Here is a 19063-nt window from a genome sequence, read left to right as displayed (position 1 = left end):
CCCAGCTGGCCTAAACGATATTGCTCATGGGCACCATTCTTCAGTCTGCCTTCACCGGTCCTTGAAATTGAAGAAATGTGTAATGCACGCAGGCACGCTGGCATCATCCATCAGACGGCAGCAGACAGGAGCAGTCACGTCTGGCTGCAGTGAAAGATAAACCCCTGCCCCCATGAGGCTTCACCAGTGCGTAAAAGCGCCAGGAACATTGAGGATACAGCTCAGATGTTTGGAGTTTTGAGAGCTTAGGCAATTTACGGCAAAGGCCAGGCGTTGCATGGCAGCGAAGAGGAATTTAAAAATTCAGCTTACAGTCCATCAGAACGATGTAGGGTTTCTTGGAGGTGGTGGGATTTTAGAAGCTCTTTGAAAAAGGGTTTGGTGAGGCTCAGAAAAGAACACTCTTGCTCTGGAGATTCCCTGAAAGAACCTGCGCTATCAAATTCTGTTTTTCTACGCTCTTCTACTCGGCAACCTCCTAGAAAGGAGATAGTTAAGTAAAGAGAAAGACAAAGCCCGCGCTTCAGAACACTGTCAGAAGTGGGATTCGAACCCACGCCTCCAGAGGAGACTGCGACCTGAACGCAGCGCCTTAGACCGCTCGGCCATCCTGACAACCTGTCGGCAAGATAGTGTACTTTTCCAAACAGAACTATTCTACTCCTTAAGCCTTAGCGGGAGAACTTCTCCAAAGGAAAAACCATGACCGTCATTGGGTGTATATTACAATCTTGTGTACTACCCAAGCAAGGGTCAGGAAGACACGTGTGACTGCCAAGCTCCATGCTTGTGGCTCCTCAGCTCTTGGTAGCTCCAGATAGTACTTTGGGAGAAGTGCTGTACTACAGTTTGTACCCCTCCCGTGGAAGGCCATTGGCCACCGGGCACTCAGGAGGCCGAAATAGCTCAGTTGGGAGAGCGTTAGACTGAAGATCTAAAGGTCCCTGGTTCGATCCCGGGTTTCGGCAGGTGCTTTTTTAGGTACGCATCAACTAAAGTAATGAGATTGTAATGAGAACATTGAGGATACAGCTCAGATGTTTGGAGTTTTGAGAGCTTAGGCAATTTACGGCAAAGGCCAGGCGTTGCATGGCAGCGAAGAGGAATTTAAAAATTCAGCTTACAGTCCATCAGAACGATGTAGGGTTTCTTGGAGGTGGTGGGATTTTAGAAGCTCTTTGAAAAAGGGTTTGGTGAGGCTCAGAAAAGAACACCCTTGCTCTGGAGATTCCCTGAAAGAACCTGCGCTATCAAATTCTGTTTTTCTACGCTCTTCTACTCGGCAACCTCCTAGAAAGGAGATAGTTAAGTAAAGAGAAAGACAAAGCCCGCGCTTCAGAACACTGTCAGAAGTGGGATTCGAACCCACGCCTCCAGAGGAGACTGCGACCTGAACGCAGCGCCTTAGACCGCTCGGCCATCCTGACAACCTGTCGGCAAGATAGTGTACTTTTCCAAACAGAACTATTCTACTCCTTAAAGGAGAAGTCCGGTGAAATTTTTTTTCCCCCATTTCCTCCCCACATAAAAAGTTATATAAGTTCCTAATGTACACTCATGTCAGATTATAGCCCCTTACCAGACTTTTCTCTGTGTCCCCAGCTGCCGGAAGTGGCTTACTTCCGCATTCTGGGCTGACGTCACGACGAGTGCAGGGTCCCTGCTGCAGCTTGGGTCGTGATGTAGGGCTGACCACGTCACTGTGCAGGCGTTCCTATGAGCTGCTGGCACGCCTCCCAGCCTCATACATATGCATACAGAAGCCTCCCTCCTGTGTAGAGGCACCCGTTCTGTGTAGAGCAATCAGAATGCTGATGAGGAGGGGGAGGAGCGAGCACGATGGAGGGCTGGAGCAGGCAGGCTGGGAGCTCCGTGTCAGCTGTGACCAGAACGCTGACAGGTGGGGGCTGCAGGGGGAAGGAGAGAGCATGGCAGGCTGGAGCAGGGTCACTGAGAGCTCGGTGCTCTGCTGCAGGGGGGGAGATACAGCATGACTGGCTGGAGGAGGCTGGGAGCCTGTGTGTGTGCTGGGATGAGAAGGGATGGGGTGGGGGCTACTGGGGGGAAGGAGAGAGCATGGCAGGCTGGAGCAGGGTCACTGAGAGCTCCATGCTGTGCTCAGAACGGGAGGAGCTGTGCTGCAGGGGGGAGATACAGCATGACTGGCTGGAGGAGGCTGGGAGCCTGTGTGTGTGCTGGGATGAGAAGGGATGGGGGCTGCTGGGGGAACAACACATGACAGGCTGTGTAGGCACACTATAAAGACACTGTGTGCTGTGATCAGAAGAGGAGGAGAGGGGGGTTGTGTATAGTACCTGCTGAATTGTAAAGTGTACATTAGACACTACAAGTGATGCCACAGAGAATGCATGTGGCAGGACTACAGGCTAAGCATTAGGGGGGCTGGTAACATTCAGGGGGTGGGACACAGAGCAAGGCTTTACTGAGTGGGCTGGACAAGCAGCAGAGGGGAGTATACAGTGGGCGTGACAGGTACAGCAGCAAGGAAGAGGGGCTGGGACTTCTGACAGGAAGTGTGGAGAGACCAGCTGATAACCAGAACAGGCGATGTGGGGGTCCTAGAGTGGCGATTTGGGGCTCAAACTGTTACTATTCCAAAGGGGGAAAAGATCCCTTGTTTATTTGGTGATTGGTTTTTTTGAACAGACCCCGGAATTCTCCTTTAAGCCTTAGCGGGAGAACTTCTCCAAAGGAAAAACCATGACCGTCATTGGGTGTATATTACAATCTTGTGTACTACCCAAGCAAGGGTCAGGAAGACACGTGTGACTGCCCAGCTCCATGCTTGTGGCTCCTCAGCTCTTGGTAGCTCCAGATAGTACTTTGGGAGAAGTGCTGTACTACAGTTTGTACCCCTCCCGTGGAAGGCCATTGGCCACCGGGCACTCAGGAGGCCGAAATAGCTCAGTTGGGAGAGCATTAGACTGAAGATCTAAAGGTCCCTGGTTCGATCCCGGGTTTCGGCAGGTGCTTTTTTAGGTACGCATCAACTAAAGTAATGAGATTGTAATGAGAACATTGAGGATACAGCTCAGATGTTTGGAGTTTTGAGAGCTTAGGCAATTTACGGCAAAGGCCAGGCGTTGCATGGCAGCGAAGAGGAATTTAAAAATTCAGCTTACAGTCCATCAGAACGATGTAGGGTTTCTTGGAGGTGGTGGGATTTTAGAAGCTCTTTGAAAAAGGGTTTGGTGAGGCTCAGAAAAGAACACCCTTGCTCTGGAGATTCCCTGAAAGAACCTGCGCTATCAAATTCTGTTTTTCTACGCTCTTCTACTCGGCAACCTCCTAGAAAGGAGATAGTTAAGTAAAGAGAAAGACAAAGCCCGCGCTTCAGAACACTGTCAGAAGTGGGATTCGAACCCACGTCTCCAGAGGAGACTGCGACCTGAACGCAGCGCCTTAGACCGCTCGGCCATCCTGACAACCTGTCGGCAAGATAGTGTACTTTTCCAAACAGAACTATTCTACTCCTTAAGCCTTAGCGGGAGAACTTCTCCAAAGGAAAAACCATGACCGTCATTGGGTGTATATTACAATCTTGTGTACTACCCAAGCAAGGGTCAGGAAGACACGTGTGACTGCCCAGCTCCATGCTTGTGGCTCCTCAGCTCTTGGTAGCTCCAGATAGTACTTTGGGAGAAGTGCTGTACTACAGTTTGTACCCCTCCAGTGGAAGGCCATTGGCCACCGGGCACTCAGGAGGCCGAAATAGCTCAGTTGGGAGAGCGTTAGACTGTAGATCTAAAGGTCCCTGGTTCGATCCCGGGTTTCGGCAGGTGCTTTTTTAGGTACGCATCAACTAAAGTAATGAGATTCGTTCCCGTCTTTCCTCCAATATGGCCTGTCCTCGGCTTGTGTGCCGTTTTACCACTCGGCAGCACTGGCCTGGTTGGAGCTGAGCTGCAGTTCCAGGAGCAAACTGGTATGGTGGAAGAAAGCAGCTAACTAGCATTGCCCAGCTGGCCTAAACGATATTGCTCATGGGCACCATTCTTCAGTCTGCCTTCACCGGTCCTTGAAATTGAAGAAATGTGTAATGCACGCAGGCACGCTGGCATCATCCATCAGACGGCAGCAGACAGGAGCAGTCACGTCTGGCTGCAGTGAAAGATAAACCCCTGCCCCCATGAGGCTTCACCAGTACAATCTTGTGTACTACCCAAGCAAGGGTCAGGAAGACACGTGTGACTGCCAAGCTCCATGCTTGTGGCTCCTCAGCTCTTGGTAGCTCCAGATAGTACTTTGGGAGAAGTGCTGTACTACAGTTTAAGGCAATTTACGGCAAAGGCCAGGCGTTGCATGGCAGCGAAGAGGAATTTAAAAATTCAGCTTACAGTCCATCAGAACGATGTAGGGTTTCTTGGAGGTGGTGGGATTTTAGAAGCTCTTTGAAAAAGGGTTTGGTGAGGCTCAGAAAAGAACACCCTTGCTCTGGAGATTCCCTGAAAGAACCTGCGCTATCAAATTCTGTTTTTCTACGCTCTTCTACTCGGCAACCTCCTAGAAAGGAGATAGTTAAGTAAAGAGAAAGACAAAGCCCGCGCTTCAGAACACTGTCAGAAGTGGGATTCGAACCCACGCCTCCAGAGGAGACTGCGACCTGAACGCAGCGCCTTAGACCGCTCGGCCATCCTGACAACCTGTCGGCAAGATAGTGTACTTTTCCAAACAGAACTATTCTACTCCTTAAGCCTTAGCGGGAGAACTTCTCCAAAGGAAAAACCATGACCGTCATTGGGTGTATATTACAATCTTGTGTACTACCCAAGCAAGGGTCAGGAAGACACGTGTGACTGCCCAGCTCCATGCTTGTGGCTCCTCAGCTCTTGGTAGCTCCAGATAGTACTTTGGGAGAAGTGCTGTACTACAGTTTGTACCCCTCCCGTGGAAGGCCATTGGCCACCGGGCACTCAGGAGGCCGAAATAGCTCAGTTGGGAGAGCGTTAGACTGAAGATCTAAAGGTCCCTGGTTCGATCCCGGGTTTCGGCAGGTGCTTTTTTAGGTACGCATCAACTAAAGTAATGAGATTCGTTCCCGTCTTTCCTCCAATATGGCCTGTCCTCGGCTTGTGTGCCGTTTTACCACTCGGCAGCACTGGCCTGGTTGGAGCTGAGCTGCAGTTCCAGGAGCAAACTGGTATGGTGGAAGAAAGCAGCTAACTAGCATTGCCCAGCTGGCCTAAACGATATTGCTCATGGGCACCATTCTTCAGTCTGCCTTCACCGGTCCTTGAAATTGAAGAAATGTGTAATGCACGCAGGCACGCTGGCATCATCCATCAGACGGCAGCAGACAGGAGCAGTCACGTCTGGCTGCAGTGAAAGATAAACCCCTGCCCCCATGAGGCTTCACCAGTGCGTAAAAGCGCCAGGAACATTGAGGATACAGCTCAGATGTTTGGAGTTTTGAGAGCTTAGGCAATTTACGGCAAAGGCCAGGCGTTGCATGGCAGCGAAGAGGAATTTAAAAATTCAGCTTACAGTCCATCAGAACGATGTAGGGTTTCTTGGAGGTGGTGGGATTTTAGAAGCTCTTTGAAAAAGGGTTTGGTGAGGCTCAGAAAAGAACACCCTTGCTCTGGAGATTCCCTGAAAGAACCTGCGCTATCAAATTCTGTTTTTCTACGCTCTTCTACTCGGCAACCTCCTAGAAAGGAGATAGTTAAGTAAAGAGAAAGACAAAGCCCGCGCTTCAGAACACTGTCAGAAGTGGGATTCGAACCCACGCCTCCAGAGGAGACTGCGACCTGAACGCAGCGCCTTAGACCGCTCGGCCATCCTGACAACCTGTCGGCAAGATAGTGTACTTTTCCAAACAGAACTATTCTACTCCTTAAGCCTTAGCGGGAGAACTTCTCCAAAGGAAAAACCATGACCGTCATTGGGTGTATATTACAATCTTGTGTACTACCCAAGCAAGGGTCAGGAAGACACGTGTGACTGCCCAGCTCCATGCTTGTGGCTCCTCAGCTCTTGGTAGCTCCAGATAGTACTTTGGGAGAAGTGCTGTACTACAGTTTGTACCCCTCCCGTGGAAGGCCATTGGCCACCGGGCACTCAGGAGGCCGAAATAGCTCAGTTGGGAGAGCGTTAGACTGAAGATCTAAAGGTCCCTGGTTCGATCCCGGGTTTCGGCAGGTGCTTTTTTAGGTACGCATCAACTAAAGTAATGAGATTGTAATGAGAACATTGAGGATACAGCTCAGATGTTTGGAGTTTTGAGAGCTTAGGCAATTTACGGCAAAGGCCAGGCGTTGCATGGCAGCGAAGAGGAATTTAAAAATTCAGCTTACAGTCCATCAGAACGATGTAGGGTTTCTTGGAGGTGGTGGGATTTTAGAAGCTCTTTGAAAAAGGGTTTGGTGAGGCTCAGAAAAGAACACTCTTGCTCTGGAGATTCCCTGAAAGAACCTGCGCTATCAAATTCTGTTTTTCTACGCTCTTCTACTCGGCAACCTCCTAGAAAGGAGATAGTTAAGTAAAGAGAAAGACAAAGCCCGCGCTTCAGAACACTGTCAGAAGTGGGATTCGAACCCACGCCTCCAGAGGAGACTGCGACCTGAACGCAGCGCCTTAGACCGCTCGGCCATCCTGACAACCTGTCGGCAAGATAGTGTACTTTTCCAAACAGAACTATTCTACTCCTTAAGCCTTAGCGGGAGAACTTCTCCAAAGGAAAAACCATGACCGTCATTGGGTGTATATTACAATCTTGTGTACTACCCAAGCAAGGGTCAGGAAGACACGTGTGACTGCCCAGCTCCATGCTTGTGGCTCCTCAGCTCTTGGTAGCTCCAGATAGTACTTTGGGAGAAGTGCTGTACTACAGTTTGTACCCCTCCCGTGGAAGGCCATTGGCCACCGGGCACTCAGGAGGCCGAAATAGCTCAGTTGGGAGAGCGTTAGACTGAAGATCTAAAGGTCCCTGGTTCGATCCCGGGTTTCGGCAGGTGCTTTTTTAGGTACGCATCAACTAAAGTAATGAGATTCGTTCCCGTCTTTCCTCCAATATGGCCTGTCCTCGGCTTGTGTGCCGTTTTACCACTCGGCAGCACTGGCCTGGTTGGAGCTGCAGTTCCAGGAGCAAACTGGTATGGTGGAAGAAAGCAGCTAACTAGCATTGCCCAGCTGGCCTAAACGATATTGCTCATGGGCACCATTCTTCAGTCTGCCTTCACCGGTCCTTGAAATTGAAGAAATGTGTAATGCACGCAGGCACGCTGGCATCATCCATCAGACGGCAGCAGACAGGAGCAGTCACGTCTGGCTGCAGTGAAAGATAAACCCCTGCCCCCATGAGGCTTCACCAGTGCGTAAAAGCGCCAGGAACATTGAGGATACAGCTCAGATGTTTGGAGTTTTGAGAGCTTAGGCAATTTACGGCAAAGGCCAGGCGTTGCATGGCAGCGAAGAGGAATTTAAAAATTCAGCTTACAGTCCATCAGAACGATGTAGGGTTTCTTGGAGGTGGTGGGATTTTAGAAGCTCTTTGAAAAAGGGTTTGGTGAGGCTCAGAAAAGAACACCCTTGCTCTGGAGATTCCCTGAAAGAACCTGCGCTATCAAATTCTGTTTTTCTACGCTCTTCTACTCGGCAACCTCCTAGAAAGGAGATAGTTAAGTAAAGAGAAAGACAAAGCCCGCGCTTCAGAACACTGTCAGAAGTGGGATTCGAACCCACGCCTCCAGAGGAGACTGCGACCTGAACGCAGCGCCTTAGACCGCTCGGCCATCCTGACAACCTGTCGGCAAGATAGTGTACTTTTCCAAACAGAACTATTCTACTCCTTAAGCCTTAGCGGGAGAACTTCTCCAAAGGAAAAACCATGACCGTCATTGGGTGTATATTACAATCTTGTGTACTACCCAAGCAAGGGTCAGGAAGACACGTGTGACTGCCCAGCTCCATGCTTGTGGCTCCTCAGCTCTTGGTAGCTCCAGATAGTACTTTGGGAGAAGTGCTGTACTACAGTTTGTACCCCTCCCGTGGAAGGCCATTGGCCACCGGGCACTCAGGAGGCCGAAATAGCTCAGTTGGGAGAGCGTTAGACTGAAGATCTAAAGGTCCCTGGTTCGATCCCGGGTTTCGGCAGGTGCTTTTTTAGGTACGCATCAACTAAAGTAATGAGATTCGTTCCCGTCTTTCCTCCAATATGGCCTGTCCTCGGCTTGTGTGCCGTTTTACCACTCGGCAGCACTGGCCTGGTTGGAGCTGAGCTGCAGTTCCAGGAGCAAACTGGTATGGTGGAAGAAAGCAGCTAACTAGCATTGCCCAGCTGGCCTAAACGATATTGCTCATGGGCACCATTCTTCAGTCTGCCTTCACCGGTCCTTGAAATTGAAGAAATGTGTAATGCACGCAGGCACGCTGGCATCATCCATCAGACGGCAGCAGACAGGAGCAGTCACGTCTGGCTGCAGTGAAAGATAAACCCCTGCCCCCATGAGGCTTCACCAGTGCGTAAAAGCGCCAGGAACATTGAGGATACAGCTCAGATGTTTGGAGTTTTGAGAGCTTAGGCAATTTACGGCAAAGGCCAGGCGTTGCATGGCAGCGAAGAGGAATTTAAAAATTCAGCTTACAGTCCATCAGAACGATGTAGGGTTTCTTGGAGGTGGTGGGATTTTAGAAGCTCTTTGAAAAAGGGTTTGGTGAGGCTCAGAAAAGAACACCCTTGCTCTGGAGATTCCCTGAAAGAACCTGCGCTATCAAATTCTGTTTTTCTACGCTCTTCTACTCGGCAACCTCCTAGAAAGGAGATAGTTAAGTAAAGAGAAAGACAAAGCCCGCGCTTCAGAACACTGTCAGAAGTGGGATTCGAACCCACGCCTCCAGAGGAGACTGCGACCTGAACGCAGCGCCTTAGACCGCTCGGCCATCCTGACAACCTGTCGGCAAGATAGTGTACTTTTCCAAACAGAACTATTCTACTCCTTAAGCCTTAGCGGGAGAACTTCTCCAAAGGAAAAACCATGACCGTCATTGGGTGTATATTACAATCTTGTGTACTACCCAAGCAAGGGTCAGGAAGACACGTGTGACTGCCCAGCTCCATGCTTGTGGCTCCTCAGCTCTTGGTAGCTCCAGATAGTACTTTGGGAGAAGTGCTGTACTACAGTTTGTACCCCTCCCGTGGAAGGCCATTGGCCACCGGGCACTCAGGAGGCCGAAATAGCTCAGTTGGGAGAGCGTTAGACTGAAGATCTAAAGGTCCCTGGTTCGATCCCGGGTTTCGGCAGGTGCTTTTTTAGGTACGCATCAACTAAAGTAATGAGATTGTAATGAGAACATTGAGGATACAGCTCAGATGTTTGGAGTTTTGAGAGCTTAGGCAATTTACGGCAAAGGCCAGGCGTTGCATGGCAGCGAAGAGGAATTTAAAAATTCAGCTTACAGTCCATCAGAACGATGTAGGGTTTCTTGGAGGTGGTGGGATTTTAGAAGCTCTTTGAAAAAGGGTTTGGTGAGGCTCAGAAAAGAACACCCTTGCTCTGGAGATTCCCTGAAAGAACCTGCGCTATCAAATTCTGTTTTTCTACGCTCTTCTACTCGGCAACCTCCTAGAAAGGAGATAGTTAAGTAAAGAGAAAGACAAAGCCCGCGCTTCAGAACACTGTCAGAAGTGGGATTCGAACCCACGCCTCCAGAGGAGACTGCGACCTGAACGCAGCGCCTTAGACCGCTCGGCCATCCTGACAACCTGTCGGCAAGATAGTGTACTTTTCCAAACAGAACTATTCTACTCCTTAAGCCTTAGCGGGAGAACTTCTCCAAAGGAAAAACCATGACCGTCATTGGGTGTATATTACAATCTTGTGTACTACCCAAGCAAGGGTCAGGAAGACACGTGTGACTGCCCAGCTCCATGCTTGTGGCTCCTCAGCTCTTGGTAGCTCCAGATAGTACTTTGGGAGAAGTGCTGTACTACAGTTTGTACCCCTCCCGTGGAAGGCCATTGGCCACCGGGCACTCAGGAGGCCGAAATAGCTCAGTTGGGAGAGCGTTAGACTGAAGATCTAAAGGTCCCTGGTTCGATCCCGGGTTTCGGCAGGTGCTTTTTTAGGTACGCATCAACTAAAGTAATGAGATTCGTTCCCGTCTTTCCTCCAATATGGCCTGTCCTCGGCTTGTGTGCCGTTTTACCACTCGGCAGCACTGGCCTGGTTGGAGCTGAGCTGCAGTTCCAGGAGCAAACTGGTATGGTGGAAGAAAGCAGCTAACTAGCATTGCCCAGCTGGCCTAAACGATATTGCTCATGGGCACCATTCTTCAGTCTGCCTTCACCGGTCCTTGAAATTGAAGAAATGTGTAATGCACGCAGGCACGCTGGCATCATCCATCAGACGGCAGCAGACAGGAGCAGTCACGTCTGGCTGCAGTGAAAGATAAACCCCTGCCCCCATGAGGCTTCACCAGTGCGTAAAAGCGCCAGGAACATTGAGGATACAGCTCAGATGTTTGGAGTTTTGAGAGCTTAGGCAATTTACGGCAAAGGCCAGGCGTTGCATGGCAGCGAAGAGGAATTTAAAAATTCAGCTTACAGTCCATCAGAACGATGTAGGGTTTCTTGGAGGTGGTGGGATTTTAGAAGCTCTTTGAAAAAGGGTTTGGTGAGGCTCAGAAAAGAACACCCTTGCTCTGGAGATTCCCTGAAAGAACCTGCGCTATCAAATTCTGTTTTTCTACGCTCTTCTACTCGGCAACCTCCTAGAAAGGAGATAGTTAAGTAAAGAGAAAGACAAAGCCCGCGCTTCAGAACACTGTCAGAAGTGGGATTCGAACCCACGCCTCCAGAGGAGACTGCGACCTGAACGCAGCGCCTTAGACCGCTCGGCCATCCTGACAACCTGTCGGCAAGATAGTGTACTTTTCCAAACAGAACTATTCTACTCCTTAAGCCTTAGCGGGAGAACTTCTCCAAAGGAAAAACCATGACCGTCATTGGGTGTATATTACAATCTTGTGTACTACCCAAGCAAGGGTCAGGAAGACACGTGTGACTGCCCAGCTCCATGCTTGTGGCTCCTCAGCTCTTGGTAGCTCCAGATAGTACTTTGGGAGAAGTGCTGTACTACAGTTTGTACCCCTCCCGTGGAAGGCCATTGGCCACCGGGCACTCAGGAGGCCGAAATAGCTCAGTTGGGAGAGCGTTAGACTGAAGATCTAAAGGTCCCTGGTTCGATCCCGGGTTTCGGCAGGTGCTTTTTTAGGTACGCATCAACTAAAGTAATGAGATTCGTTCCCGTCTTTCCTCCAATATGGCCTGTCCTCGGCTTGTGTGCCGTTTTACCACTCGGCAGCACTGGCCTGGTTGGAGCTGAGCTGCAGTTCCAGGAGCAAACTGGTATGGTGGAAGAAAGCAGCTAACTAGCATTGCCCAGCTGGCCTAAACGATATTGCTCATGGGCACCATTCTTCAGTCTGCCTTCACCGGTCCTTGAAATTGAAGAAATGTGTAATGCACGCAGGCACGCTGGCATCATCCATCAGACGGCAGCAGACAGGAGCAGTCACGTCTGGCTGCAGTGAAAGATAAACCCCTGCCCCCATGAGGCTTCACCAGTGCGTAAAAGCGCCAGGAACATTGAGGATACAGCTCAGATGTTTGGAGTTTTGAGAGCTTAGGCAATTTACGGCAAAGGCCAGGCGTTGCATGGCAGCGAAGAGGAATTTAAAAATTCAGCTTACAGTCCATCAGAACGATGTAGGGTTTCTTGGAGGTGGTGGGATTTTAGAAGCTCTTTGAAAAAGGGTTTGGTGAGGCTCAGAAAAGAACACCCTTGCTCTGGAGATTCCCTGAAAGAACCTGCGCTATCAAATTCTGTTTTTCTACGCTCTTCTACTCGGCAACCTCCTAGAAAGGAGATAGTTAAGTAAAGAGAAAGACAAAGCCCGCGCTTCAGAACACTGTCAGAAGTGGGATTCGAACCCACGCCTCCAGAGGAGACTGCGACCTGAACGCAGCGCCTTAGACCGCTCGGCCATCCTGACAACCTGTCGGCAAGATAGTGTACTTTTCCAAACAGAACTATTCTACTCCTTAAGCCTTAGCGGGAGAACTTCTCCAAAGGAAAAACCATGACCGTCATTGGGTGTATATTACAATCTTGTGTACTACCCAAGCAAGGGTCAGGAAGACACGTGTGACTGCCCAGCTCCATGCTTGTGGCTCCTCAGCTCTTGGTAGCTCCAGATAGTACTTTGGGAGAAGTGCTGTACTACAGTTTGTACCCCTCCCGTGGAAGGCCATTGGCCACCGGGCACTCAGGAGGCCGAAATAGCTCAGTTGGGAGAGCGTTAGACTGAAGATCTAAAGGTCCCTGGTTCGATCCCGGGTTTCGGCAGGTGCTTTTTTAGGTACGCATCAACTAAAGTAATGAGATTGTAATGAGAACATTGAGGATACAGCTCAGATGTTTGGAGTTTTGAGAGCTTAGGCAATTTACGGCAAAGGCCAGGCGTTGCATGGCAGCGAAGAGGAATTTAAAAATTCAGCTTACAGTCCATCAGAACGATGTAGGGTTTCTTGGAGGTGGTGGGATTTTAGAAGCTCTTTGAAAAAGGGTTTGGTGAGGCTCAGAAAAGAACACCCTTGCTCTGGAGATTCCCTGAAAGAACCTGCGCTATCAAATTCTGTTTTTCTACGCTCTTCTACTCGGCAACCTCCTAGAAAGGAGATAGTTAAGTAAAGAGAAAGACAAAGCCCGCGCTTCAGAACACTGTCAGAAGTGGGATTCGAACCCACGCCTCCAGAGGAGACTGCGACCTGAACGCAGCGCCTTAGACCGCTCGGCCATCCTGACAACCTGTCGGCAAGATAGTGTACTTTTCCAAACAGAACTATTCTACTCCTTAAGCCTTAGCGGGAGAACTTCTCCAAAGGAAAAACCATGACCGTCATTGGGTGTATATTACAATCTTGTGTACTACCCAAGCAAGGGTCAGGAAGACACGTGTGACTGCCCAGCTCCATGCTTGTGGCTCCTCAGCTCTTGGTAGCTCCAGATAGTACTTTGGGAGAAGTGCTGTACTACAGTTTGTACCCCTCCCGTGGAAGGCCATTGGCCACCGTGCACTCAGGAGGCCGAAATAGCTCAGTTGGGAGAGCGTTAGACTGAAGATCTAAAGGTCCCTGGTTCGATCCCGGGTTTCGGCAGGTGCTTTTTTTAGGTACGCATCAACTAAAGTAATGAGATTCGTTCCCGTCTTTCCTCCAATATGGCCTGTCCTCGGCTTGTGTGCCGTTTTACCACTCGGCAGCACTGGCCTGGTTGGAGCTGAGCTGCAGTTCCAGGAGCAAACTGGTATGGTGGAAGAAAGCAGCTAACTAGCATTGCCCAGCTGGCCTAAACAATATTGCTCATGGGCACCATTCTTCAGTCTGCCTTCACCGGTCCTTGAAATTGAAGAAATGTGTAATGCACGCAGGCACGCTGGCATCATCCATCAGACGGCAGCAGACAGGAGCAGTCACGTCTGGCTGCAGTGAAAGATAAACCCCTGCCCCCATGAGGCTTCACCAGTGCGTAAAAGCGCCAGGAACATTGAGGATACAGCTCAGATGTTTGGAGTTTTGAGAGCTTAGGCAATTTACGGCAAAGGCCAGGCGTTGCATGGCAGCGAAGAGGAATTTAAAAATTCAGCTTACAGTCCATCAGAACGATGTAGGGTTTCTTGGAGGTGGTGGGATTTTAGAAGCTCTTTGAAAAAGGGTTTGGTGAGGCTCAGAAAAGAACACCCTTGCTCTGGAGATTCCCTGAAAGAACCTGCGCTATCAAATTCTGTTTTTCTACGCTCTTCTACTCGGCAACCTCCTAGAAAGGAGATAGTTAAGTAAAGAGAAAGACAAAGCCCGCGCTTCAGAACACTGTCAGAAGTGGGATTCGAACCCACGCCTCCAGAGGAGACTGCGACCTGAACGCAGCGCCTTAGACCGCTCGGCCATCCTGACAACCTGTCGGCAAGATAGTGTACTTTTCCAAACAGAACTATTCTACTCCTTAAGCCTTAGCGGGAGAACTTCTCCAAAGGAAAAACCATGACCGTCATTGGGTGTATATTACAATCTTGTGTACTACCCAAGCAAGGGTCAGGAAGACACGTGTGACTGCCCAGCTCCATGCTTGTGGCTCCTCAGCTCTTGGTAGCTCCAGATAGTACTTTGGGAGAAGTGCTGTACTACAGTTTGTACCCCTCCCGTGGAAGGCCATTGGCCACCGGGCACTCAGGAGGCCGAAATAGCTCAGTTGGGAGAGCGTTAGACTGAAGATCTAAAGGTCCCTGGTTCGATCCCGGGTTTCGGCAGGTGCTTTTTTAGGTACGCATCAACTAAAGTAATGAGATTCGTTCCCGTCTTTCCTCCAATATGGCCTGTCCTCGGCTTGTGTGCCGTTTTACCACTCGGCAGCACTGGCCTGGTTGGAGCTGAGCTGCAGTTCCAGGAGCAAACTGGTATGGTGGAAGAAAGCAGCTAACTAGCATTGCCCAGCTGGCCTAAACGATATTGCTCATGGGCACCATTCTTCAGTCTGCCTTCACCGGTCCTTGAAATTGAAGAAATGTGTAATGCACGCAGGCACGCTGGCATCATCCATCAGACGGCAGCAGACAGGAGCAGTCACGTCTGGCTGCAGTGAAAGATAAACCCCTGCCCCCATGAGGCTTCACCAGTGCGTAAAAGCGCCAGGAACATTGAGGATACAGCTCAGATGTTTGGAGTTTTGAGAGCTTAGGCAATTTACGGCAAAGGCCAGGCGTTGCATGGCAGCGAAGAGGAATTTAAAAATTCAGCTTACAGTCCATCAGAACGATGTAGGGTTTCTTGGAGGTGGTGGGATTTTAGAAGCTCTTTGAAAAAGGGTTTGGTGAGGCTCAGAAAAGAACACCCTTGCTCTGGAGATTCCCTGAAAGAACCTGCGCTATCAAATTCTGTTTTTCTACGCTCTTCTACTCGGCAACCTCCTAGAAAGGAGATAGTTAAGTAAAGAGAAAGACAAAGCCCGCGCTTCAGAACACTGTCAGAAGTGGGATTCGAACCCACGCCTCCAGAGGAGACTGCGACCTGAACGCAGCGCCTTAGACCGCTCGGCCATCCTGACAACCTGTCGGCAAGATAGTGTACTTTTCCAAACAGAACTATTCTACTCCTTAAGCCTTAGCGGGAGAACTTCTCCAAAGGAAAAACCATGACCGTCATTGGGTGTATATTACAATCTTGTGTACTACCCAAGCAAGGGTCAGGAAGACACGTGTGACTGCCCAGCTCCATGCTTGTGGCTCCTCAGCTCTTGGTAGCTCCAGATAGTACTTTGGGAGAAGTGCTGTACTACAGTTTGTACCCCTCCCGTGGAAGGCCATTGGCCACCGGGCACTCAGGAGGCCGAAATAGCTCAGTTGGGAGAGCGTTAGACTGAAGATCTAAAGGTCCCTGGTTCGATCCCGGGTTTCGGCAGGTGCTTTTTTAGGTACGCATCAACTAAAGTAATGAGATTCGTTCCCGTCTTTCCTCCAATATGGCCTGTCCTCGGCTTGTGTGCCGTTTTACCACTCGGCAGCACTGGCCTGGTTGGAGCTGAGCTGCAGTTCCAGGAGCAAACTGGTATGGTGGAAGAAAGCAGCTAACTAGCATTGCCCAGCTGGCCTAAACAATATTGCTCATGGGCACCATTCTTCAGTCTGCCTTCACCGGTCCTTGAAATTGAAGAAATGTGTAATGCACGCAGGCACGCTGGCATCATCCATCAGACGGCAGCAGACAGGAGCAGTCACGTCTGGCTGCAGTGAAAGATAAACCCCTGCCCCCATGAGGCTTCACCAGTGCGTAAAAGCGCCAGGAACATTGAGGATACAGCTCAGATGTTTGGAGTTTTGAGAGCTTAGGAAATTTACGGCAAAGGCCAGGCGTTGCATGGCAGCGAAGAGGAATTTAAAAATTCAGCTTACAGTCCATCAGAACGATGTAGGGTTTCTTGGAGGTGGTGGGATTTTAGAAGCTCTTTGAAAAAGGGTTTGGTGAGGCTCAGAAAAGAACACCCTTGCTCTGGAGATTCCCTGAAAGAACCTGCGCTATCAAATTCTGTTTTTCTACGCTCTTCTACTCGGCAACCTCCTAGAAAGGAGATAGTTAAGTAAAGAGAAAGACAAAGCCCGCGCGTCAGAACACTGTCAGAAGTGGGATTCGAACCCACGCCTCCAGAGGAGACTGCGACCTGAACGCAGCGCCTTAGACCGCTCGGCCATCCTGACAACCTGTCGGCAAGATAGTGTACTTTTCCAAACAGAACTATTCTACTCCTTAAGCCTTAGCGGGAGAACTTCTCCAAAGGAAAAACCATGACCGTCATTGGGTGTATATTACAATCTTGTGTACTACCCAAGCAAGGGTCAGGAAGACACGTGTGACTGCCCAGCTCCATGCTTGTGGCTCCTCAGCTCTTGGTAGCTCCAGATAGTACTTTGGGAGAAGTGCTGTACTACAGTTTGTACCCCTCCCGTGGAAGGCCATTGGCCACCGGGCACTCAGGAGGCCGAAATAGCTCAGTTGGGAGAGCGTTAGACTGAAGATCTAAAGGTCCCTGGTTCGATCCCGGGTTTCGGCAGGTGCTTTTTTAGGTACGCATCAACTAAAGTAATGAGATTGTAATGAGAACATTGAGGATACAGCTCAGATGTTTGGAGTTTTGAGAGCTTAGGCAATTTACGGCAAAGGCCAGGCGTTGCATGGCAGCGAAGAGGAATTTAAAAATTCAGCTTACAGTCCATCAGAACGATGTAGGGTTTCTTGGAGGTGGTGGGATTTTAGAAGCTCTTTGAAAAAGGGTTTGGTGAGGCTCAGAAAAGAACACCCTTGCTCTGGAGATTCCCTGAAAGAACCTGCGCTATCAAATTCTGTTTTTCTACGCTCTTCTACTCGGCAACCTCCTAGAAAGGAGATAGTTAAGTAAAGAGAAAGACAAAGCCCGCGCTTCAGAACACTGTCAGAAGTGGGATTCGAACCCACGCCTCCAGAGGAGACTGCGACCTGAACGCAGCGCCTTAGACCGCTCGGCCATCCTAACAACCTGTCGGCAAGATAGTGTACTTTTCCAAACAGAACTATTCTACTCCTTAAGCCTTAGCGGGAGAACTTCTCCAAAGGAAAAACCATGACCGTCATTGGGTGTATATTACAATCTTGTGTACTACCCAAGCAAGGGTCAGGAAGACACGTGTGACTGCCCAGCTCCATGCTTGTGGCTCCTCAGCTCTTGGTAGCTCCAGATAGTACTTTGGGAGAAGTGCTGTACTACAGTTTGTACCCCTCCCGTGGAAGGCCATTGGCCACCGGGCACTCAGGAGGCCGAAATAGCTCAGTTGGGAGAGCGTTAGACTGAAGATCTAAAGGTCCCTGGTTCGATCCCGGGTTTCGGCAGGTGCTTTTTTAGGTACGCATCAACTAAAGTAATGAGATTGTAATGAGAACATTGAGGATACAGCTCAGATGTTTGGAGTTTTGAGAGCTTAGGCAATTTACGGCAAAGGCCAGGCGTTGCATGGCAGCGAAGAGGAATTTAAAAATTCAGCTTACAGTCCATCAGAACGATGTAGGGTTTCTTGGAGGTGGTGGGATTTTAGAAGCTCTTTGAAAAAGGGTTTGGTGAGGCTCAGAAAAGAACACCCTTGCTCTGGAGATTCCCTGAAAGAACCTGCGCTATCAAATTCTGTTTTTCTACGCTCTTCTACTCGGCAACCTCCTAGAAAGGAGATAGTTAAGTAAAGAGAAAGACAAAGCCCGCGCTTCAGAACACTGTCAGAAGTGGGATTCGAACCCACGCCTCCAGAGGAGACTGCGACCTGAACGCAGCGCCTTAGACCGCTCGGCCATCCTAACAACCTGTCGGCAAGATAGTGTACTTTTCCAAACAGAACTATTCTACTCCTTAAGCCTTAGCGGGAGAACTTCTCCAAAGGAAAAACCATGACCGTCATTGGGTGTATATTACAATCTTGTGTACTACCCAAGCAAGGGTCAGGAAGACACGTGTGACTGCCCAGCTCCATGCTTGTGGCTCCTCAGCTCTTGGTAGCTCCAGATAGTACTTTGGGAGAAGTGCTGTACTACAGTTTGTACCCCTCCCGTGGAAGGCCATTGGCCACCGGGCACTCAGGAGGCCGAAATAGCTCAGTTGGGAGAGCGTTAGACTGAAGATCTAAAGGTCCCTGGTTCGATCCCGGGTTTCGGCAGGTGCTTTTTTAGGTACGCATCAACTAAAGTAATGAGATTGTAATGAGAACATTGAGGATACAGCTCAGATGTTTGGAGTTTTGAGAGCTTAGGCAATTTACGGCAAAGGCCAGGCGTTGCATGGCAGCGAAGAGGAATTTAAAAATTCAGCTTACAGTCCATCAGAACGATGTAGGGTTTCTTGGAGGTGGTGGGATTTTAGAAGCTCTTTGAAAAAGGGTTTGGTGAGGCTCAGAAAAGAACACCCTTGCTCTGGAGATTCCCTGAAAGAACCTGCGCTATCAAATTCTGTTTTTCTACGCTCTTCTACTCGGCAACCTCCTAGAAAGGAGATAGTTAAGTAAAGAGAAAGACAAAGCCTGCGCTTCAGAACACTGTCAGAAGTGGGATTCGAACCCACGCCTCCAGAGGAGACTGCGACCTGAACGCAGCGCCTTAGACCGCTCGGCCATCCTGACAACCTGTCGGTAAGATAGTGTACTTTTCCAAACAGAACTATTCTACTCCTTAAGCCTTAGCGGGAGAACTTCTCCAAAGGAAAAACCATGACCGTCATTGGGTGTATATTACAATCTTGTGTACTACCCAAGCAAGGGTCAGGAAGACACGTGTGACTGCCCAGCTCCATGCTTGTGGCTCCTCAGCTCTTGGTAGCTCCAGATAGTACTTTGGGAGAAGTGCTGTACTACAGTTTGTACCCCTCCCGTGGAAGGCCATTGGCCACCGGGCACTCAGGAGGCCGAAATAGCTCAGTTGGGAGAGCGTTAGACTGAAGATCTAAAGGTCCCTGGTTCGATCCCGGGTTTCGGCAGGTGC

General features: G+C 49.8%; 32 non-coding genes across 32 annotated transcripts; 17 read left to right on the top strand and 15 right to left on the bottom strand.

Annotated features, from left to right (window-relative positions):
- Nucleotides 1-532: 532 nt before the first annotated feature.
- Nucleotides 533-615, bottom strand: TRNAL-CAG (transfer RNA leucine (anticodon CAG)). The gene has a single exon. It is a non-coding gene; the product is annotated as a tRNA-Leu (tRNA).
- Nucleotides 616-895: 280 nt separating this feature from the next.
- Nucleotides 896-968, top strand: TRNAF-GAA (transfer RNA phenylalanine (anticodon GAA)). The gene has a single exon. It is a non-coding gene; the product is annotated as a tRNA-Phe (tRNA).
- Nucleotides 969-1344: 376 nt separating this feature from the next.
- On the bottom strand, nucleotides 1345-1427 carry TRNAL-CAG (transfer RNA leucine (anticodon CAG)). Its single transcript has one exon. It is a non-coding gene; the product is annotated as a tRNA-Leu (tRNA).
- A 2299-nt stretch (nucleotides 1428-3726) lies between these two features.
- Nucleotides 3727-3799, top strand: TRNAY-GUA (transfer RNA tyrosine (anticodon GUA)). The gene has a single exon. It is a non-coding gene; the product is annotated as a tRNA-Tyr (tRNA).
- Nucleotides 3800-4578: 779 nt separating this feature from the next.
- TRNAL-CAG (transfer RNA leucine (anticodon CAG)) lies at nucleotides 4579-4661 on the bottom strand. Its single transcript has one exon. It is a non-coding gene; the product is annotated as a tRNA-Leu (tRNA).
- Nucleotides 4662-4941: 280 nt separating this feature from the next.
- TRNAF-GAA (transfer RNA phenylalanine (anticodon GAA)) lies at nucleotides 4942-5014 on the top strand. The gene has a single exon. It is a non-coding gene; the product is annotated as a tRNA-Phe (tRNA).
- A 711-nt stretch (nucleotides 5015-5725) lies between these two features.
- TRNAL-CAG (transfer RNA leucine (anticodon CAG)) lies at nucleotides 5726-5808 on the bottom strand. Its single transcript has one exon. It is a non-coding gene; the product is annotated as a tRNA-Leu (tRNA).
- Nucleotides 5809-6088: 280 nt separating this feature from the next.
- TRNAF-GAA (transfer RNA phenylalanine (anticodon GAA)) lies at nucleotides 6089-6161 on the top strand. The gene has a single exon. It is a non-coding gene; the product is annotated as a tRNA-Phe (tRNA).
- A 376-nt stretch (nucleotides 6162-6537) lies between these two features.
- On the bottom strand, nucleotides 6538-6620 carry TRNAL-CAG (transfer RNA leucine (anticodon CAG)). The gene has a single exon. It is a non-coding gene; the product is annotated as a tRNA-Leu (tRNA).
- Nucleotides 6621-6900: 280 nt separating this feature from the next.
- TRNAF-GAA (transfer RNA phenylalanine (anticodon GAA)) lies at nucleotides 6901-6973 on the top strand. The gene has a single exon. It is a non-coding gene; the product is annotated as a tRNA-Phe (tRNA).
- A 706-nt stretch (nucleotides 6974-7679) lies between these two features.
- TRNAL-CAG (transfer RNA leucine (anticodon CAG)) lies at nucleotides 7680-7762 on the bottom strand. Its single transcript has one exon. It is a non-coding gene; the product is annotated as a tRNA-Leu (tRNA).
- A 280-nt stretch (nucleotides 7763-8042) lies between these two features.
- TRNAF-GAA (transfer RNA phenylalanine (anticodon GAA)) lies at nucleotides 8043-8115 on the top strand. The gene has a single exon. It is a non-coding gene; the product is annotated as a tRNA-Phe (tRNA).
- Nucleotides 8116-8826: 711 nt separating this feature from the next.
- Nucleotides 8827-8909, bottom strand: TRNAL-CAG (transfer RNA leucine (anticodon CAG)). The gene has a single exon. It is a non-coding gene; the product is annotated as a tRNA-Leu (tRNA).
- A 280-nt stretch (nucleotides 8910-9189) lies between these two features.
- TRNAF-GAA (transfer RNA phenylalanine (anticodon GAA)) lies at nucleotides 9190-9262 on the top strand. Its single transcript has one exon. It is a non-coding gene; the product is annotated as a tRNA-Phe (tRNA).
- Nucleotides 9263-9638: 376 nt separating this feature from the next.
- On the bottom strand, nucleotides 9639-9721 carry TRNAL-CAG (transfer RNA leucine (anticodon CAG)). The gene has a single exon. It is a non-coding gene; the product is annotated as a tRNA-Leu (tRNA).
- A 280-nt stretch (nucleotides 9722-10001) lies between these two features.
- On the top strand, nucleotides 10002-10074 carry TRNAF-GAA (transfer RNA phenylalanine (anticodon GAA)). Its single transcript has one exon. It is a non-coding gene; the product is annotated as a tRNA-Phe (tRNA).
- Nucleotides 10075-10785: 711 nt separating this feature from the next.
- TRNAL-CAG (transfer RNA leucine (anticodon CAG)) lies at nucleotides 10786-10868 on the bottom strand. Its single transcript has one exon. It is a non-coding gene; the product is annotated as a tRNA-Leu (tRNA).
- Nucleotides 10869-11148: 280 nt separating this feature from the next.
- TRNAF-GAA (transfer RNA phenylalanine (anticodon GAA)) lies at nucleotides 11149-11221 on the top strand. The gene has a single exon. It is a non-coding gene; the product is annotated as a tRNA-Phe (tRNA).
- A 711-nt stretch (nucleotides 11222-11932) lies between these two features.
- TRNAL-CAG (transfer RNA leucine (anticodon CAG)) lies at nucleotides 11933-12015 on the bottom strand. Its single transcript has one exon. It is a non-coding gene; the product is annotated as a tRNA-Leu (tRNA).
- Nucleotides 12016-12295: 280 nt separating this feature from the next.
- Nucleotides 12296-12368, top strand: TRNAF-GAA (transfer RNA phenylalanine (anticodon GAA)). The gene has a single exon. It is a non-coding gene; the product is annotated as a tRNA-Phe (tRNA).
- Nucleotides 12369-12744: 376 nt separating this feature from the next.
- TRNAL-CAG (transfer RNA leucine (anticodon CAG)) lies at nucleotides 12745-12827 on the bottom strand. Its single transcript has one exon. It is a non-coding gene; the product is annotated as a tRNA-Leu (tRNA).
- A 280-nt stretch (nucleotides 12828-13107) lies between these two features.
- TRNAF-GAA (transfer RNA phenylalanine (anticodon GAA)) lies at nucleotides 13108-13180 on the top strand. The gene has a single exon. It is a non-coding gene; the product is annotated as a tRNA-Phe (tRNA).
- A 712-nt stretch (nucleotides 13181-13892) lies between these two features.
- On the bottom strand, nucleotides 13893-13975 carry TRNAL-CAG (transfer RNA leucine (anticodon CAG)). Its single transcript has one exon. It is a non-coding gene; the product is annotated as a tRNA-Leu (tRNA).
- A 280-nt stretch (nucleotides 13976-14255) lies between these two features.
- TRNAF-GAA (transfer RNA phenylalanine (anticodon GAA)) lies at nucleotides 14256-14328 on the top strand. The gene has a single exon. It is a non-coding gene; the product is annotated as a tRNA-Phe (tRNA).
- A 711-nt stretch (nucleotides 14329-15039) lies between these two features.
- Nucleotides 15040-15122, bottom strand: TRNAL-CAG (transfer RNA leucine (anticodon CAG)). The gene has a single exon. It is a non-coding gene; the product is annotated as a tRNA-Leu (tRNA).
- Nucleotides 15123-15402: 280 nt separating this feature from the next.
- Nucleotides 15403-15475, top strand: TRNAF-GAA (transfer RNA phenylalanine (anticodon GAA)). The gene has a single exon. It is a non-coding gene; the product is annotated as a tRNA-Phe (tRNA).
- Nucleotides 15476-16186: 711 nt separating this feature from the next.
- On the bottom strand, nucleotides 16187-16269 carry TRNAL-CAG (transfer RNA leucine (anticodon CAG)). Its single transcript has one exon. It is a non-coding gene; the product is annotated as a tRNA-Leu (tRNA).
- A 280-nt stretch (nucleotides 16270-16549) lies between these two features.
- Nucleotides 16550-16622, top strand: TRNAF-GAA (transfer RNA phenylalanine (anticodon GAA)). Its single transcript has one exon. It is a non-coding gene; the product is annotated as a tRNA-Phe (tRNA).
- A 739-nt stretch (nucleotides 16623-17361) lies between these two features.
- Nucleotides 17362-17434, top strand: TRNAF-GAA (transfer RNA phenylalanine (anticodon GAA)). The gene has a single exon. It is a non-coding gene; the product is annotated as a tRNA-Phe (tRNA).
- Nucleotides 17435-18173: 739 nt separating this feature from the next.
- Nucleotides 18174-18246, top strand: TRNAF-GAA (transfer RNA phenylalanine (anticodon GAA)). The gene has a single exon. It is a non-coding gene; the product is annotated as a tRNA-Phe (tRNA).
- Nucleotides 18247-18622: 376 nt separating this feature from the next.
- TRNAL-CAG (transfer RNA leucine (anticodon CAG)) lies at nucleotides 18623-18705 on the bottom strand. Its single transcript has one exon. It is a non-coding gene; the product is annotated as a tRNA-Leu (tRNA).
- Nucleotides 18706-18985: 280 nt separating this feature from the next.
- TRNAF-GAA (transfer RNA phenylalanine (anticodon GAA)) lies at nucleotides 18986-19058 on the top strand. The gene has a single exon. It is a non-coding gene; the product is annotated as a tRNA-Phe (tRNA).
- The last annotated feature ends 5 nt before the right edge of the window (nucleotides 19059-19063 follow it).

The sequence above is a fragment of the Dendropsophus ebraccatus genome, unplaced genomic scaffold (genome assembly GCF_027789765.1).
Source record: "Dendropsophus ebraccatus isolate aDenEbr1 unplaced genomic scaffold, aDenEbr1.pat pat_scaffold_706_ctg1, whole genome shotgun sequence".
NCBI classification, from domain to species: domain Eukaryota; kingdom Metazoa; phylum Chordata; class Amphibia; order Anura; family Hylidae; genus Dendropsophus; species Dendropsophus ebraccatus.
This window is presented reverse-complemented; position numbering and strand designations above follow the sequence as displayed.